The sequence below is a fragment of the Rhinatrema bivittatum genome, chromosome 2 (assembly GCF_901001135.1).
Source record: "Rhinatrema bivittatum chromosome 2, aRhiBiv1.1, whole genome shotgun sequence".
NCBI classification, from domain to species: Eukaryota; Metazoa; Chordata; class Amphibia; order Gymnophiona; family Rhinatrematidae; genus Rhinatrema; species Rhinatrema bivittatum.
Window position 1 is genome coordinate 618182746 of NC_042616.1, and position 20174 is coordinate 618202919.

Genomic DNA, 20174 nt, shown 5'->3' on the forward strand with positions numbered 1-20174 from the left:
CTACAAGTGGTTCAGCCTGCAAAGCATTTTCTGCGTTAATATAGGAGAGCCTGTGAGAACATCATTGCATTAGTTAAGTGTATAAAATACAGCTGTGTGAATTAAGACAGCATCCCTTGTATATTCAACAGAAGGTCATGTGGAGGCCAAAGTTCTTTACATACAAAATGCAGACTTGACAGCATAGGAAATCTGTTGCTTGGAGGATGAGACAAAGATAGCACCCATTAAAAGATCCAAATTTCGTATAACAGGTTTTGGGGAGATCTTAACTAAGTCTAATTGCAATCGCAGACTCTGGAAGCTATTTATCGCATGGGGAGAACCCACATTAGAAACTCAAACTTGTTAGTGTTTAAGCTAGGATAATTTGCAAACATTCAAGCCTGTGCACTTGTAAAATAGCAGTTACTAGTGTGTTGTTCTGATCCCTTTATATTCTGTGTGGAGCAAAAATTAAGTTGTCTACATACATAATTATAGTGGTCAAGGCAATGATCACAATTTTACTAAGACGAACTTATGAAAAGGAAAGTAAAATAGGTTCCAAAACCTGTAGAGCTCCAAATCCAAAAGAAGCAGTTAAAAAAAGTATTGATATTTCCAAAAAGTATCTCTAACCTATATTTAAAATACAAGTCGTTAGGGCTACCCAGTGAATCAGTGGCCATACTGTTCTGCCATGCAGAAGACCTGGGTTTAATTCCTGAACCAAGCTTCTGCTTCCTGGGACGGTCAGGTTTGATAATGCTGTAGAAGTTGTGTTCACAGCCCCGAGGGGAAGAGAATCTCAGCCACTGTGCAATGGTGACACTTAGAGGTAGATGTTAAAAATATTGCTCGCGCAAAAACAGCTACATACGCGCATGCAACACAAATTTTAAGAGGGAGGCGGAAAAAGGGGTGTTATGGTGTTTCAGATCCAAGACTGATGCGTGAAGCCACAAATTTTGCAAAGACAACATGCATATGTTGTTTGCTACTGCTGAGAGAGAGAGACAGCGACAAGGACAAGAAAGAACAGGAGCAAGGCACGAAACAGGATGAAGGCAGAAACGAGGCAAGGACCGGGGCAAAGCGGGAATGAGGCAAGGCAAGATCCGAAGCAATGAGCGCCAACAAACTTCAGGAGGTCCTACTGCTGAGGCAATGGAGCATTGTAGCACCTTCTTTATCCCGGGCAGCTGATGTCATCAGGATGTGCTGAGGAGCTGTTCCCACCACAGGGCCTTTAAGAGGGTGGCAAATCTGTGCATGAGCATGTTTAAGGCCAGGTCCAGCACAGGAGCGGAGGGGCATCATGGTTGGAGTCACCGGCATCCAGGGCTTTGCCACGTCAGCCTGGCGACCTGGGGTTAGTGCAGGTTGGCTGCAGTGAGGCTGCCACAGTCATCCAAACATTACACACTTGGTTTTTACACCTGTAAGACAGGGGATTTTATAACATGGTGTGGCAGTGAAATAACCAGTTTTACCAATTAGTCTAACAGTTCACCCAGACCACCTGCAGCTCATGAAGACCCTCCTGACTCTTCAGCCTGAAATTCCCCCCCCCCCATTTCACCCAGACTCCCAACCCAGTCATTTTTTCACTTTTAAGATGTTTACTATCACTTACACCAGATAATTGAGAAGATGTAAATATAGGCACATACAAGACTTACACGCGTCACTTTGGCAGGTTGTAAAATAGCAACTTACACACATAAATTTTGGCTCCACATCAGCAAGCCCCCTTTTTTTTTTACTTCAGCAAATTTACTCATGGACCCTGAGATCCACGTGAATGTTGTGGTTGTTAAAATAGCATGCACTATTTTATGCACACGTACTACCTTTACGTCGCAACTTAGGAGAAATTAACTTGAAGTGTGTAACTGGGCTTTTAAAATTTGCTACGATTTATGCTAATTTTAATGCATGTACAGCCTTTTGAAAATTACTGCCGAAGTGTTTTGTCTCCACATTCAGTGCAGGAGTTAAAGCAGAGAAAGAGCTAACAGTAACTTTGATATTCATGTATTAACTCTATTTTGTTTTAAAGGTGAAGGTCATTGTTGTAAGGTAGAAAAACTGAATTTGAATGGGTTATTACTGCATTGTGGGTGAGGGTTAATCTTTTCAAGCACTCTCTCTGATACATGCTGTAGCAGCTCAATAAATGTCTTGTAATGTTGAGCTTAGAAAAAAAAAAAAATCCCCAAAGTGTTTGCAAGCAATATAAATTACGGACAAAATCTAATATTAACAGCTTAGGTTTCCTACATGACTGCCACAACTGCTGAGTAGTATCCCATTATTTCTCAGAGATGATAACAAGGTTTTCTGCTCACTGGATGCTCTCTATTTTCATGGACATGGGATTAAGACTATACATATCACAAGAGAATTGTCCTTTGTATGTCTTGCCGCATAAAAACATCATTACATTAATGCACACTGCAGAGCTGCTAACCTGAGACGCTTCTGATAAGGAACATTTTGTGAGACAACTGAAGACCTGAAGGATTTTGAGGTTGATTCACCCCAGGCAGTTTTGGCATCCAGGTGCTGAATAGCAGCCAGATATGACTACTATTAGAAAAGAGGATATCAAGCTGTTATTTGGTGTGTTTATAAACTCTCAAAAAGTTACTTGCAAGGGCCCGAATAAGGATATTCAAGTAAGCAGAAAGCAAAGCTCGACTACATTTTATTAGTGGGTTCATTATCCTCTCTGTTCCCACCCATCAAGGCTTATTCATCCACTTAGATATGTATTTTTGATTCAGCTTCCCAGGGCAGTTTTTTTTTTTTTTCGACAGGAGGGACAGGACTCCTCAGCTGGCCTTGTTTGGTTTTTTTTGTGACATAAGAATATAAGGCGGAAGTGGGCAAGTCCAGTCCTTGAGGGCCACTAGCATTCAGGTTCTCAGGATATTCCTAATAAATATACATATTTGCATATAATTCAGCCAGTGTGCATGCAAATCTATCTCATGCACATTCATAACAGCTTGTGTAGGAGTATGCAGGAGAAAGCCCCCAAACACCTTAAAGGACCAGATCCAGAAATCTGGCCCAGTCCACATTAAGCCTCCTGGTTCCGGAAGAGGTTCCTGGGAAGCTGTATAAATAGCCAGGTCCAGGAGGTCACAGAAGGCCCAGGAGAGAGAAGGAAGCCTATAGAAAGAGAGTACTGATGCACTGTAAATTGTGATACTATATTTGTGATGCAGAACTGTGAAGAATAGCAGAGCTGCTTTTGTTTGTTTTCCTTTCACTAATAAAGAAGTTTATGCAAGATTTCAGCCAGAGTACATCCTGAATCTGTTTTCTAACTATCTTAAGACCACTCACGATGCCACATGGCTATTCTGAAAACAAGAGGATTGGAATTGCCCACCCTGAGATAACAAAATAAGACGCGTCATGACCAAAGGTCCATCGAGCCCTGCATCTTGTCTCAGACAGTGGCTAATCCCTAAAAGTAGATCCAGTTTCTTGCTGCTCACTCCCTATGACAAGTAGTGGGTCTCCCTGAGTCTGGTTAATAACAGTTTATGGACTTTTCTTTCAGGAACTGGGCCAAACCCATTTTAAACCCAGGTGTTCTAGTTGCTTGAGTATATTCTCTAGCAACGAATTCCACAGCTTGATTGTACATTGAGTAAAAAAATTACTTTCTTCAATTTGTTTTAAATCTGCTACCTGTTAGCGTCAAAGGCAGAAGAGAGAGATACGGGAGGCAGTCAATTTTTATTTTTACTTACAGTCAGAGGGAAGGAAAGTAGAAAGGGAGGAAAATGGAATCAGAGCAGCAGGCATTTAATTTTATTATGGTTAACTGGAAGGGAAGGAGGAAGGAGTAGCCTAGTGGTTAGAGCAGTGGGCTATGAACCAGAAGACCAGGGTTTGAGTCCTGCTGTTGTTCCTTGTGACCTTGGGCAAGTCACTTTACTCTCTATTACCTCAGGTACAAACTTGTAAGCCCTCTAGACATAGCAAAATACCTACAGAACCTGAATGCCATCCACTTTGAAGCACTGCAAAAAGTGGAATATAAATAAAATGGGATCAAGGCAGCAGGCATTTTTTTTATTACAGTTAATTGGAAGGTAAGGAGGAAAATGGGATCAGAGCTGCAGGCATTTTTTTAAAATCATAGTCCATAGTCAATCACGAGGTAGGTAGGGAGGGAAATGGAATCAGGCAGCAGGCTTTTTTGTTATTACAATTGGTTGGGAGGGTGGCTGTCCAGATTTAGGCCTGCACTTGTGGCACCTAGATTTGGAAGGCCAAATTAAATAGCGATCATTTAAAATCACTGCCAGCTATCCACACACTTTAAATATAACCGGTTAAGGTAACATTATCCAGAAACATGTTCCCAGCTAATTTTGAAACCTAACCAGTTTTCTAGCATTGAGCTTTTAATTGATTGGAATGGTAGTGTCCTACGGGGGTCACAACTACTTCATTCTGTACAGTTCTTTATGGTTGTGAACCCAGTGTTTTTCTGGTACAACAATGTTATTACATAGAAACAAAGAAATGACGGCAGAAGACCAAACGGCCCATCCAGTCTGCCCAGTAAATTTCGTACTTTTTTTTTTTCCTCATACTTATCTGTTACTCTTGGCTCTTAGTAACCTTTTGGTTCTATTTCCCTTCCACCCCCACCATTAATGTAGAGAGCAGTGTTGGAACTGCATCTAAGTGAAATATCTAACTTAGTTAGGGGTAGTAACCGCCGCATAAGCAAGCTACACCCATGCTTATTTGTTTACCCAAACTATGTAATTCAGTCCTTGTTGGTTGTTGTCTGTATATAGATCCACTTTTCTTCATTCCCCCTGCCATTGAAGCAGAGAGCTATACTGGATATGCATTGAAAGTGAAGTGTCAGTCTTTCTCCCTTACCTTTGAAGCAGAGAGCTATGCTGAATATGCATTGAAAGTGAAGTATCAAACTTTCTCCCCTGCCATTGAAGCAGAGAGCTATGATGGATATGCGTGAAGTATCAGTCTTTCTCCCCTGCCATTGAAGCAGAGAGTTATGCTGGATATGCATTGAAAGTGAAGTATCAGACTTTCTCCCCTGCCGTTGAAGCAGACAGCTATGCTGAATATGCATTGAAAGTACAATGCAGGAGCCATGCCACCTTGGCCTTTCTGTATACAGGCCTTCTGACATCAGCACATCATACCCAGCAATAAGTTATGTAATGGTTTTCAGTTCAGCATTGCAGAATCTGCATTTGTTTATTTTATCATTTTTTCTATGCTGTCCTATGTGAAATTTTCAGTTTCTCATATTTAGATTTAAATTCACCTCTTTTTAGCCATTCCTGTGTCAGCTTTTGATCTACATGGGATTTCTGAAGAATTTTTTTGTATTTTCCATAGTATTTGTGCTTTTGCAAATTGTTTTTTCTTGTTTAGTGATCTAACTTGTTAAAAGGATTTTTCTCTTGTTTTTCAAATTCTGTTGCTTCTTTCTCCAAATATGCTGGTGGATTCTCATTCATTCCTTCTGTTCTTTGGAACATTTGTCCAGGTTAAAGGATGGAGACATATTCTAACTTCAATATTGTACTTGAACACTTTTTGAGTACATGGGTCTGTTAATGCTGTTAAGTATTCTCGGAGACTTATGATGATAATTCAATATGCATAATCTATTTTAATAAGACCCATACTGACATCAACTCTTAGGTGTTATGATTCTGTACTTACCTCTGCAGCGCAAGAGCTGTGGACTTTAATCTTCAGCGCGGCTTGGAGCCATGCCTATCGGGACCCTCTTGCAGCAGGGAGTGCCACCGACGCTCTCTTCAGCTTCATGGCCTGGAGGCCGCAGACCCTGGGCTTTCCTGGTGGCTGGAGCTGCCCTCAGTGCTTCCAGCAGCGGCAAGAGCCGCTGCTAACATCAGGGCCTGTGTAGAGGCCTGGCTTCTCCCTGCACTGCTCCTGCAGCATGGCTGCTGGCCATGGTTCTGCATACTTCCTGCTTCCTGTCTCCTAGGGCGCAGGCCACGCCTCCTTCAGAGATTTAAAGGGCCAACCTCCTGGCCCCACCTGGACTCCTCCTAGGGCGTTTCCAGATCTTCAGCCTTATATTAGGGCCCAGCTTCCAGTCCTTAGTTGCCTTTGCAAGGTGTTAGTTCATCTCAAGGACTTCTCGTCTTCACTCCTACTGGTATTTCCTGTTCTTCGTGGGATCCCTCATCGTTCTTCATGTTCCTGGTCTCTTCCTGATGTTTCATGGTTTTCCTGATATCTTGTGGTCTTCCTGTGATGTTCCAGCTCCTCGAGTCCTCCAGATGTCCATCTCGAGGGTAAATCCATTTCGTCCAGTTCCTGTTCTCAGACATTGGAGCCTCGGTCAGTTGGGTTCCTTCCTGATGCCTCATCTCTGCTTCTCTTCCTGGACCCTTGGTCCCTCATGGCTACCTTCTCTGGCGTGTCATGTCGTGTCTCTTCACTTCGTGGGATGGGCCAGCCTTCTCGTCTCGCAGCACTAGTCTCCGGAGGGTCATCTTCACTTTGAAGCCAAGTCTCTTGGTCCCATGTTTCATGCCTTAAGCCAAGTCTCGCCTTGGCCCCCTTCCCTTTGCTCGAAGCCAAGTCTCGTCTTGGTCCCTTACCCTGGAATTTGTCTTGGCCCTCAGATGTTCTGGTGGCTGCACCTTCCATGCCTAAGACTCTGATTGAACCTGTGCCATTCCAGTGTGGTCCACGACCAGCCATGGGTAGCTGTGTACGGCGCGCCTTGGTACAGGCTTCTACTGAATCTTCGCCATGTTCCGGCTTCAACTACCATGTATTCATCTTTAGTCTGCTCCACATTCAAGCGTAGTCTGCGACCAGTCCATGGGCTGTGTAGGATGTACTGCGTTGCAGCCTCAAACCAGTACTTGTTCCTAAAACCTTAATCCTGAGTCTTCGGCTCAAGCTTCTTGTCTTTCACATCTCAAACTTCTCGTCTGAGTCTTCACGCCCCAAGTCTCCTGTCTCAGTCTTCATGTTCCAGAGCCTTCGTCTGCCCTCGTCTCCTGTCCAGCCTGCTGCCATTGCCGTTCCCAGCGGCAGGTCTGAAAGGGCTTGGAGTAGTTGGAGGACCACTCAGAGACCAACCAAGGGTGGTTGGTCTCACTGAGGTATGCAGGTCGGCAGGGGCCTGGGCTTGGTCTCGATGCAGACATGGATTTGTCTCACCAGCCTCGGTATTTCCCCGGAGCTCCTCTCTCGGTTCACTGAGGTCCAAGGGCACACATCTCCTATTCTCACGCAGCAGCTGCTCATGGCATCTCTTGCTCCGTCTAGCCAAAGCCTGCGTGCACATAACAGAGGGCAAAGGCCTCTCAAGGCCCCCCTTTCTGTAACATTAGGATGTACAATCTCAGCATACATTGGATATTACTTATTACCTGATGGGCATGGAAGAATTTTCTTGTTAAGACATCTAAAGCTTCAAAATGTTTATGGGGATAGACTATGGAGTAAATTTTCAATGGAGACACAGGGAAAATTAGAACTTTTGCATGTAAATACCCTATATTAGTGCAAATGCTATTTTATAAACATGGAAAGTATATGTGTATTTTTGATTGTTCACAGAAATTTACATATGCAAATAAAGGGGTAGTCTAGAGGTGTTATGGAGTGGGGCCAGAAGTACACTTGGAAATTGCTATTTTATAAGACATTTATAAGACATTTATAAGACATTTACATGAAGACATTAGGCAATTTTACACCTGCTAATTAACTAGTGCAACTGATATCAGATTCATCTGTTTGTTTTTGGGTGGGAGGTCTGGTGAACTGAAACAAGTTCAGGGTGAAATATTAGGAGATTGTCAGTTAACTGAAGATGGAATGAATGAACTAGTGAATGTATCTGCAAACTGATGATTTCAAGTACATGCACATATTTTAAAATATCCCTGCCTCCATGTATAAATTAAGGTTTAACGCACACATGTTATGTTTTTTTTCACGTGTAAAATATATACATGTATGTTTACAAAATGGAAAATATGTGCTTTCAATGCATTGAAAATATTTGCATATACTGAAAAATGCACATGTACTTTCAGAGCTGAACTATATGATATTTTATAAAACTGTGCAGCAACCCACTGCAATTTATATAATACTAGAATAAATCTCCATGCATCCACTTACGAGCGCAAATCTAGCAATGTAAATAGGTTTTGAAATTTATCCTCCCTGATTCCAAATATGCATGATAGTGCAGGGATTGAAAATTGATTAATGACTTAGATTTTATTCCATGCTGTTAAAGCACTTTTCAATATCAGTACCTGCATGTAATCCACTTTGAAGTACTTGAAAAGCAGAATATAAATCAACCAAATAAAATTAATAAATGAATGAATAAATAGTCTCCTATAATATTTTTTATTTTTTTATCTTAGTGATTCGTATTTCATTGCTGAGCTTCCTCAATTCCAAGATATGTATATATACATTCCTGTTCAAGTTCCTTTATATTGCAGTCTTCAATCAGAGAGTTGTTTTTAGTTTTCTTTAGTTTTTTTCTAAGGAAGGATGCCTTTGAACATCTATCCAGGCAAAATGTCATCCTAAAGTCATCTGAGAAGCTCTTCACTACTTGGACCTGTATTGCTAAATTATAATCAAAGGAGCTGTAAAATTTCAAGTCATCTACAAATAGGTGAGATGCTATTTGTGGGTCATTAGTATCTCTAGGATTAAGGCTAAATCCATAGCTCAAGAAATTAATGAGAGTACCCAGCAGATTTAGTGCCAGATAAAACAAGAGTGGTGACAGGGAATATACCTGAAATATTCTTCCCTGGATCTTGATGAATGACAAATTATCCATCTTCATAATTCAGGTAGAGTACAGCCTGCCACATTTTCATGATGAACTTGATGTACTCGATCAATCTAGGGATTACTCTGTACAATTCAAGGCAATTTATTATCTAAGAGTGTAAGATGCTATCCAAAGCTTTCTTACAGTCAATGAAATGCTATATCGGGATTTCAACTTTTCTTACAGCTGACCACAATAGCTTTATTAAGCTGGTCTTTGTTTCCATTTGCTCCTCTTATTACCATGATGTTATTAGAGTATATGTTATTATAAACTGTATTTGAATTTATTACAGTGAACAGCTTCAAGAATGTAGATAGGGAAATTATATGCAGTAGTTTCTGGTGACATAACCTGACCAGTTATTGGCCATTGTAGTGATAGTTTCAGCTATCTAACATTGTAACACCCAGTCTGCCCAGTGATTATATATTTATTTATTTATTTATAATCTTCTTTTTTTAGTTTAGTTTTAGGGTAGTAGCAATTGACGTTCCATGTAGACCATTCCTAAGCCTTCCGTTAAGGGCAGTAGCAACTGCCACTCCATGCAGGTCATCCCAAGCCTAAATGTAAACTATAAATGTAACAGAAAAGTTACCCTATTTCTTCATTTCCATTCTCAAGCCAGCAGGGATCCCCTTTATTTGTCTCATGCCCTTTTGAAGTCCATTACCATTCTTGTCTTCACCACCTCTTCGCGGAGAGCATTCCAGGCACCCACCATCATTTCAATAAAGAAATATTTACTGACATTGTTCCTGAGTTTCCCCCTTTGGAATTTCATATCATGATCTCTAGTTTTACAGCTTCCTTTCCATTGGAAAATATTTGATATTTTACGCATCAATTCCTTTCAGTTATTTGGAAGTCTCTCTCATATCTCCTCTGTCTCTCCTCTCTTCTAGGGTATTTATTATTAAGGTCCTTCAGTCTCATCTCATATGGCTTTCCATTCAGACCCCATACCATTTTGATTGCCTTTCTCTGGACCAATTGAGTTTTGTAGTTTTCCAGGTCTTAATGGAGAGATGCTTAATGTTTAAGCCAAAAGTTGGAGACTCAGTCAAGGCTAGGGCTCTTGCAGGTCGGGGCTCTTTTTAACCTGGTTTTCAGGTCTGTTTTTGTTACTTCAGGCCATTGCACAGTTTTGATGTTTGCCTTTTCTATGTTCTCCTTGTAATGTGTAAGCTATTCTACTTCTCTGTTGTGCTCTACAGGATCTGCCTCTATATTTCTCCAGAAATTTTATGTTTCATCTTAGGAAGGTGGTGTTTTAATGTTCTTTCCCATTCCCTGTAGAGTAATTTTGGGTTTTCTCTAAGAGAGTTATTTTACAAAAGCCCACATCATGATAAAGTCTGCATGTAAAGTCGACATGATGCGATATTCATCGCGAATGCCGGTATAGAAAAACTTAAAATAAATAAATAAATGTATATTGTACGTGCAAATTTTATTAAGTAATTTCAAAGTAAACATGTGTGCATAAGTTTGCTTTGAAAATCCTTGGGTAATTGGCTGAGTATGTCCACAAATTGCCTTGCACAAATTTACCTCTTCCAAGTAAGGCACAGCTTGTGGAGAGTAAATTACTTACACAAGTTGAAACTCCACCCCAATGCCATCCCCAGGAACACCTCTCCTCAGTGTGCATAAAGGTAGGTATGAAACCAAGTTATATGAGCACTTTTGTACTTTTGAATGAGAACTCGAGATCACGGGTCCGTGTGCCACAATGTGACCAACATAACCTCAGGGCTGGCTGTTGTTAAAAGAAGAGCGTCCCCTGTGTCTAATTACAGAATAAATACCAGCTTCAGACGGTAATAAAGAAAGGGGTTTATTAATACAAGTAATTATATAGAGGAAGGCGGATAATTCCTCTAGGAGCAGAAAAATACAGAAAGAATTTAGTACAAGCAAAGGTGTACAAGGTCTGTTTAAAATCTGCTCAGTGTTCTTAACGTGTGCATCAGCTTATAAAGGGTCTGGGGTCTGCTATTATCAGTCATCTGCATAATCCACACCCTTTACCTTTAATAGCCAATCGATATATATGTTAACATGTGTACTTTAGCTTGCTCTTACTATAGGCCACAGGCCTCTTCTTATCAGTTAGAATAACAAACTTAGTTCCATCCTTCCAGGAATGATGTCATCTGTGCTGGATAATTCTCTGGCAAGTTCAGTAATCAGTGCTTCATAGGCTATAAACTACATATGTGCAGGATATATGCAGTGCACTATTCTACATATCCCCCTGTGAAGGGTGATTGGCTAAGAACCCTTCATACCTATCTGAGTCACATATCGCCATGTCTTAGGCTGCCCAGCCTAGTTAAGGCTACTCCTTACTGGCGAGAGGCATTACCCGTCTTCGTACCGATATGCTCATTTTTCACAGATAGTCATTACAGGTGGTGGGGAATGATGCAGTGTCAGCATGAGAATCCAAAAGCATCAGGTTCAAGGTTTCAGCTTGATTAAGCATGATCCGAGTGCTAGTCTGTGTTACCAACATTGCAGAAACTTGATCACGGCATCTTCGTAGGCAGATACAGAGACATGGTAAGCAGAGACAAACAACTAGCCCAAGTAAGGCAATTGTACACATGGAGCCAATTAGAATTTGGAATCCTGAACCTAAACTAGAAAACCATGAGCCAAGGGATCCAAATGGATCACTGACATCAAGTCCTTTCCAGGTTTGCACCGGTACATGTGCTATAGACATCATGTTCCGAGTGATTTCCTCAATCACTTCACCCTTGTCGTCTATTTGAAGACAACAGTTACTGAGGTTAAATTTACCAGATAATCCTCTTTCTACAGCTAGTATATAATCTAATGCTAGATGAGTCTGATAAATAGCATTCCAAAAACCCTTTTGCTGAGTGGCTAATATTCTCAGTGCTTTAGCAGTTTCATTAGTAATTATTTCAACAACAGCTTGCAATCTTATAATACGATTCAACATATAAATTGGAGTTCCATAACCCCAAGAGCCATCCTAATAGGTTACAATATTGAGCCAATAAGAATTTACCATTTGAGCTTGCATGGTATAGTTGAGAAAAGATTGAGATAAACAAGAAGAATTGCCTATAGCTATAGTGTGTAATACTGTGTAAGGTCTATGAATGCACTTTGTTGCAACGATGGAGTGGGCCAATATCCACTGCGCTTTACATGAGATAGGATCGGTGCTTTTACACATGGGGGTCACAAATATAACAATCAATAGGGATAACCTAGCAGAGCAGTTGGACATCCTTCTTAAAAGGTACAGAGAAAACATGAAGAGGTAATCCATTAAAATGGACAAGGAGGAGAAGGAAAAACAACAAAAACATAAGGCATGTTCTGGTCATAGGTAGGAGTAGGTACAGTTGCATATCCTTGTGAGAGGAAGCCTCAGAATGGGTAAATTTCTACAAGGAGATCAATCTCAGAATAAGCACAAAGGCCATAAAACTACCAGGAAATATTTGTGAGAGGGTATAAACAAACTCCAGGTAAAATCTGAAAGGAAGTGTTACAGGAAGAAATGTTCAAAAAGGTTACAGAGAAATCAGAGTATAAAGGGAATAGGATATTGGAATATAAAAAGCCAGCAAAGTAATTACTATAGGTACAGGCTGCAGAAGAAAGAATAAGTCAAAGAGATGCAGAGGTACCACCAGTAAAACGAGTGGGAAAATGCTAGAAATAGCTTACAGCAAATAGGACAGCATGAATGTAACGTACTCTGATGTAGCAGAAATATATATGCACATAAGAAAAGGAGAGATCCAGAGAAAAACCTGATAGTTAAAGGATAAGAGCGTGTATGGCCAAGCCAAATCATTACCACATCTATAGGTCAAATCCCAGAATGCGGGTAGGGAATATACTTAAAAATGAGGGAAACCGACCTTTCGGTAGAGAGTCAAAGGGCAAATGTCATAACTAAATCTTGAGGAGTGTCTCATTTATGGACTTGTATCCATTGTTGGGCAGGGACTTCAGTAGGATCAAAACAGGTAATGGTTGTATGCACATACACTGTATTGTGTGGAATTATGAGAACGGTATGTAACTGTCCCTTCACAATCATAAGGGAATTTGTATAGCAGAGTAGAAGTTTTAGTCGTACCATCTATAGTTACTGTGATGCAAGCATTACAATTCGGGTCAGTGGTGCATACAAGGAGTATGCCATTCCAAAGGTATAATGCACAAAGAAGGATAAACATGTTAATGCAAAAAGTGAATACCAAACTGAAAATACAAAAGCAAACTGATAGTAACAAAGAAGGCAAAGAAAAAGGGCTGTTGAAACATTAGGCAAGTGCAGTCATGTGACAAAGCATCTGTAGGCCCAATAGTGGATAAAACATTGTCCAGGGATAAGGGATTCAAGAAAACATTTGACCATACTGGGGCATATCTCGTTCTAAGAGAGCAATCAGTGGGATATAGTATGTGGGTAATGTAATCAAGGCAGCTTTCATAGACAAGGGTAATGGGTGAAGAAAAGCATATTACATAATCATATAAAGATATAAGAGGTTGGGGTTAGACAAGGAAGATACTATAAAATTTAGAAAAACCAGCATTAATTCTGTCCAAATAATGGCAATTTGCAAATAGGTCCAAACAGCATCTGAGCAAGACAAAAACAATGAATATGATGTATGATGGCAGTCTTTGAAAACAGTTCACAGTCCCAGTCAGGATAATCTTTGAATTCAATGATGCAGATGGGGGAAAACAGGTCATTCAGCTTAGTGCGCGTCAGGGACAGGAGACAGAGCCGTGCAGTTCGACAGTAGGTAAGTTACTTGATCAGAAGCTACCATAAGAGCAAAACAAATTCAGATTAATTAGGGAGAAGAGTTCACCACAGACATCACATCACAAAAAACATTAAACTTTGACACACAACGGCACTCATTCATCAGAACACAGAAGACAAACAAGAAACACATGGTTTACTGCTGATGAGCTCAAACCCCTAATCAAAAATAAAGGTAGGCCAAAAAAAAACATAAAAAAGTACTGAGAAAATGTCTAGATCGATCTAGAATAAAAACAAAAGAAAAAGCAAAAAACAATCAGTTGAAAAATGAAAAACAATGAAAAAACTGAGAAAAAGAAGAAAATGTAATCTTCAAATGGTCCAACGACTATTGACCTGGGGAAACATAAAATCTGAGAACAGATAAAGGTTAGAGGAATTACAACTCATTTGAAACTAAATATCCTGATATGAATTCAGCAAACTACAGTCATAAAGCTACTGTTGGTTCTTTAATATAGCTGCGCCACTAGGAGGCGCTGTGCTCATTAATATTCAGCTTTCACTCTTTTTTTTTTTTTTTCCTGAAAGTCAGACCTAGGACAAAATCATTGTTACCGGGATAACTCTTGCGCTGCAGGGGAAAACCTTCACCTCTGTGAAAGGAGGAAACATCATTAATTAGAACATATAACTGATACATAAGGGCAATTTTCCAGTGTGCAAGAAAAGACTTAGGACTGTACTGTAAGTATGCCAGCGCAATGACCAAAGCACTGTATACCGTGAAAGAGACAGAATCCTGACTGCTAAAGAATTCAAGTTGTACTCAATGTCCCAAGAACAATGAATTATCTTAGTAACATTCAATTCCTTGCTAATCCATGGTTAAACTAAACACACGGACAGCCTTTATCACCTTCCTGTGAGAAACCCTATCTCCGTCACCGCACAGCGAGACAAGCAGTGAGCTTGAAACATGAAGGCAGATCCCTGCAAACTGCAGCAGATAATGCCCTCAATGCCAACTGATCACGGACTCCTGTAGGAAAGAGTACTATACAAACATTGGTCAGGAATAAATAGAGAAAGGAAAAAACTAAAAGTGCAGGGGAGGGTACGCTTTCCAGTAAACTAAACTGATCAAAGTATGAAAAGGGAGTCTCTTGTTATTGTGTGTATGTGTATGTTGGTGTGGCCATAGGCAAATGAAAGGAAAGAATTTAATGAAACCTAAAAACAGTAAAAGTCCAGGATGTATAGAGCAAGGAGGATGAAAGGAAAAGATGCAAACTGCGGCACCCTGTAAATTGTCCCACCAGAGAGGGAGACTAGGGATGGCCTCAGCACTGGCCAAAGCCCTGCGGGGGCGGAATTTAGAAAATATAGCTGTTGCAAACAAAATGTAAGAATTATAGAATACCTTAAACCAAGAAATAACCTGCGTGTAGTATCCTGAAAATATGTCCTAGCAGATGATGCCATAAAAGTCAGCCGTGCAGGCAGAGCTGGGAGCAATGAAAAGGATAGCACAGGACAGAGGACAATAATAAACAGAAAAAGAGAGAGAGAGAGCTCACAAGGTTCAAGAGTTATTTATAGGTGTATTTGTATGTTCAAGTAAAGACAGAGCACGGGCCAGAGCAATGCAGACAGAAAAGAATAAGCAGTGAACACAGGAATAAAGGGAATGGCAGAGGGAGGGGTGTCATGACGTCAGCCGCCAGAGGACTCAGCATGAGCCAGGACAGACAGGCACGGAGAGGCACTAAGATAAGGAGCTTGAAACAAAACTTCACTTCCCACCAAGCACCATGGAAGGGGACAAGGGAGTGGGAGGAGACACAAGAAAATGACTACCAATCCCAGGAGGCAAGGCCAGTACCTGGGGCTCTCAATTCACAACTTAACACTACAGGAAGAGAGGGGGGGCGAATAGGGGCGAAGCAGACTGATGGGGTCCGCCCTCCCCCTGATACAGGAATTTGCGAGGGAGGGGCTGGGGGGATGGGAAAGGCGAGTTTTGCCCTGCGCCTCTCATCTGAAACAAAGAACAATGAAAAAAAACCAGAACGGTTAACTAGAAAGAAGGACAGCAGTGTAGATGTCCAAAATTCAGGGCTCAGTAACTATGCTAAAAGTAGGCAAGTCAACTTCCATGCAAAAACTGCAATTCCCATCATGCACCAAAAAAAATCCCAGAGAAGCACAAAGGTAGGAAATCAAACAGATAATTAAAGGAAAGTAACTGTAAATCACAAAAGTGGTTCAGAAACTAACGGGAGCTAAAAAAAGGAACAGAACATTTGCAGGCAGGAAAGCATAAAAACTGTTATATAAAGGAAAGTAAGCAATTCAGTGGCAGGAGAAGGGGGGGGGGCTGAAGCTCCCCCTGCGTTCTGTATCTGTGTGCTAACAAGCCACAAATTGTAACATGACAGCAGGCAAAAAAAAGGGAGGGGGGATCACCTCCGTTCTCTGAGCAAAGAAAGAAATTCCAAAGGGTGGGGCACGAGCACTAACGTCCAAATAACCCAGGCACTTAACTCAGCAGCAAGAAATGCCGAGCGTAAACTACGGAAGGGGAATCACAGAGAACAGTAGAAACAGCGTCAGAACTAAGCTGAGCATTGGATGTACGTGGAAAACATATTTAAGATCAGTTAAAATAATCTCTGATGCTGTAACTTCTCCCAGTTTTTTCTTTTAAGGTCAGAGTTAGTAGGGGCAGTCCAGTGATGGAAAGACAGCACAAGTAAAAGAAGAACAGAGCAGTGGGCGGAAGAAAAGCCCTTTGGAAATGCAAAGCGAACAGCAATTAACACAGCAGGCGATCTCTCAGCCTCACGGGGAAACCAGAAACCTGGAATCAGCCAGCAGTAAAGGCGATAGACAGGCACAAAAAAACAGAGAGAGAAAAAACTAAGAAGACCAGAATTCAATGCGGTCACAGGGGATACACTGCGGTGGGGGCTACCACCAACTCTTTCACGCACGCCTATCGCTCCGTGAGCGCGGAACAGAGAGGGGGAAGGGAGCAGGCAAGAAAAGAACAGACCATGAGCAATGAAGCCAGAAAACTTTAATAGCTGCAGTTAAACTAACAAGGGAAGCCAGTCACACAAAGAAAACGAAAGTGAAAGAAAATCAACACAGCAAAAAATAGGAGAAGACAAACAGGCAGAGAAAGAGACACAGAGAGAGAAAAAAAAACTAACAAAACCAGAATGCAATGCGTTTACAGAGGACGAAGCAGGGCAGGGAGGGGGGGGGGGAGGTGGAGGGAGGTGGAGGGCCAACGCCCAAAGTGCCGAGAGAAACAAAGAAAGCCAGACACGAGCAGGCTCTGACGTAAGCAGGAAGGAATGTGCAGGGGGATGGGGCGTGACAACGCACAGCACCAAAAAAGGACAAAACTAAAGGGGGGGAAGCAAAACTCAATTACCCAACATGCACGGAGAAGAGACAAGGGAGGGGCGAGTTGGGAGGGGAGAGGAGGGAAAGCGAGGTGGCAGATAGAAGGAGGAACACCAGACAAAGAAACCGGTCGCCACTTGGCACAGGAATGCAAGGGGGGGGGGGAAGGCGTCTCCCGCCTCAAGAAACAAAGAAAGTGCAAGCAGAAGCAAGGAAATGCAAGGGAGAAAGTAGAAAAACATACAGCATTTAAACAGAGCAAATTAAACAGTCAGAGAGAGAGGGAAGAAAGTGAAGGCAAAGGAGAAAAGAATGCAGAAGGTTTACAACTACAATAAACGGAACATCAGAGAGAAAAAAAGGGAGGGGGAGAGGGGGAGTAGAAAATCTGCACGAGAACACCAAACTGAAGTGAAAGTCTGAAAGGTTGAAATAATACAGAACAAAACCTGCTAAATTAGCTCGTTGGTATACACACACATAGCTGGGAAAAAAAAAGTACTCGAAAGCAGATTCCACAGACAGTAAGGAATGTCATTCAAAAGAAGCACGAACTACAAGTTAAACTAGGTCTGGCAGACTAACAAACTATAGTAAAAAATAAAAGAGAAGACACAGATAACTGAAACATTAATCAAATCAATCACTTTTTCTTAAAAAAAAATTAAAATTAAATCCCATACGTACCCAATCATGAACTGAAGGACTTCTCCCTATGGATCAACGTCTTGAATCCAAAGGTGAGAAGAGTTTAATGGTGACCTCCGTGGCAGCCACCGGACTCACTTCACGATCTTGCCAGTACTAAAGTACGCTAATGACCCCAGGTCACCCTAAGTGGAACTGGTTAAGTAGTCAAAAGCCTTAAGCAGGTCCGCAAACTGCTGTAGCCGGTAAGTCACAGGAAAGGGGCGCAAATCCTTTCCTATGAATCCCAGCGGTGGCTCCAGATGTTAAAAGAAGAGCGTCCCCTGTGTCTAATTACAGAATAAATACCAGCTTCAGACGGTAATAAAGAAAGGGGTTTATTAATACAAGTAATTATATAGAGGAAGGCGGATAATTCCTCTAGGAGCAGAAAAATACAGAAAGAATTTAGTACAAGCAAAGGTGTACAAGGTCTGTTTAAAATCTGCTCAGTGTTCTTAACGTGTGCATCAGCTTATAAAGGGTCTGGGGTCTGCTATTATCAGTCATCTGCATAATCCACACCCTTTACCTTTAATAGCCAATCGATATATATGTTAACATGTGTACTTTAGCTTGCTCTTACTATAGGCCACAGGCCTCTTCTTATCAGTTAGAATAACAAACTTAGTTCCATCCTTCCAGGAATGATGTCATCTGTGCTGGATAATTCTCTGGCAAGTTCAGTAATCAGTGCTTCATAGTGCTATAACTACATATGTGCAGGATATATGCAGTGCACTATTCTACACTGTGGACCATGAAACTAGCGGGTGAGCACATCCAGGCATGGGCTAGGCTGAAGCTAAAGGCTGGAGACTTGAATCAGAAAGACTTGGAGACTTGGAGCAGGAACATTCAAGACTTGGAACAAGAACACCTGAACCAGGAACTAGGATATCTCTGAAGAGAACCAGCAACCCATGCTGGTCTCTGGACTAGCTCTCCAGGCACTCATAAGCCCTTTCAAACCAACTGCTTGGGAACAGCTTGAATGTGGGACCAATGAAGGATGAGGACTCTGAACACTGAAGGCAAAATGAAGGTTTCAAAGACTTGGAATTAGATGCTGACAACTTGGATGTGATGAATACTTGGACATGATGCTGAAGACTTGGACCTCACAAAGGTGGAAGCATGGCTGAAGACTGAAACATAGACACAGTTGGAAATGGAGGTCCAGACTATGAAAACGAACTAAACAAGGAAAAAAGATCGGTATCCAGACAACACTGAAAAGAAGGATCCAGACAAGAAACCAGGCTGGAACTGATGACAAGGTTCAGGCAAGGGCTCAAGACAAGGACAAAACACAGGCTAGACAAGATCCTCAAGACAAGGAACAAAGTACTCATGAACTAGGAACTTGAAACTCTAGAACTCAAAACTCTGGAACTTGGAACAAGACGTCAAAACATGGAAGGACTCCAAAGACTTGAACCAGCAAGGATAGACTTGAAGACTTGGAACTAGGTACAGATGAGGAACAAAAGACCTGGAACACTGGAACTCTGAAGACAAAGACAGGGCTTGGAATTCTGAAAATGAAGACTGGAACTAGAACTCAGGCACAAAGACTTGACTGGAACTGGAACTCAGGTAAGAAAGGCTTGAACTGAAGACTTGGACACAGGAATGAAGGCTCGGACTGAAGACTTGGAAACTGAACTGAAGATTTGGGCAGAAGGCGTGGATGCAGAAACAAAGACTTGGAAACAACAGGAACAGATGGCCACACAAAACAGGAGACTTTGAAGAACCGGTAATCTTTCAAAGGCAACAAGAAGCAATCCAGGGAGCCCTTTTATAGTGCTGACAAAAGTACATCATCAGGAGAGGCCACAGGGATTTTCCCACCATGATCCCTTTAAATCATGAATAGAGGCATGCATGCACGCCTAGGGAGAGGTCAGCATGCACTTGAATCGGCAATCCAGGCCTCAAGAAAGACATTGACGGAATCTCTCTGCCGCATCAGGTATCGGTGGATCCAAAAAGAGAGGCCACACAGGAAAGCAAAGGCAGCACTGATAGTGATTCTTCCACCACAGGATGCAGTGACAAGGCTGATGGTGTTGGGACAGCGGCAATTCGGGTTGCGCAGAACCAAAGGCAGCAGTAGTGACTCTCCTCCACATGGCAGCAGCACACACATGGGGCTAGGAGGTGAATGAGGCCATTCATGAGACCCTCCCATGAATGGTATTGCAACAGTACCCCTTCCTCAAAGCCCCGTCCTCAAGCTTCTGAGGAGACAAAGGTATACATATACCAACAGGGGGAGTTGAGGGTCCTTAACAGAGGTACTGAAATGAAGAACCATTCAGGACACGCTGAACAAAGACATAGCTGCAGGCTTGGACTGTAGGCTAGGACAAAAACATGGCTGTTGGCTTAGACATGGCTGCAGGCTTGGGTAGTAAAGACATGGCTGTA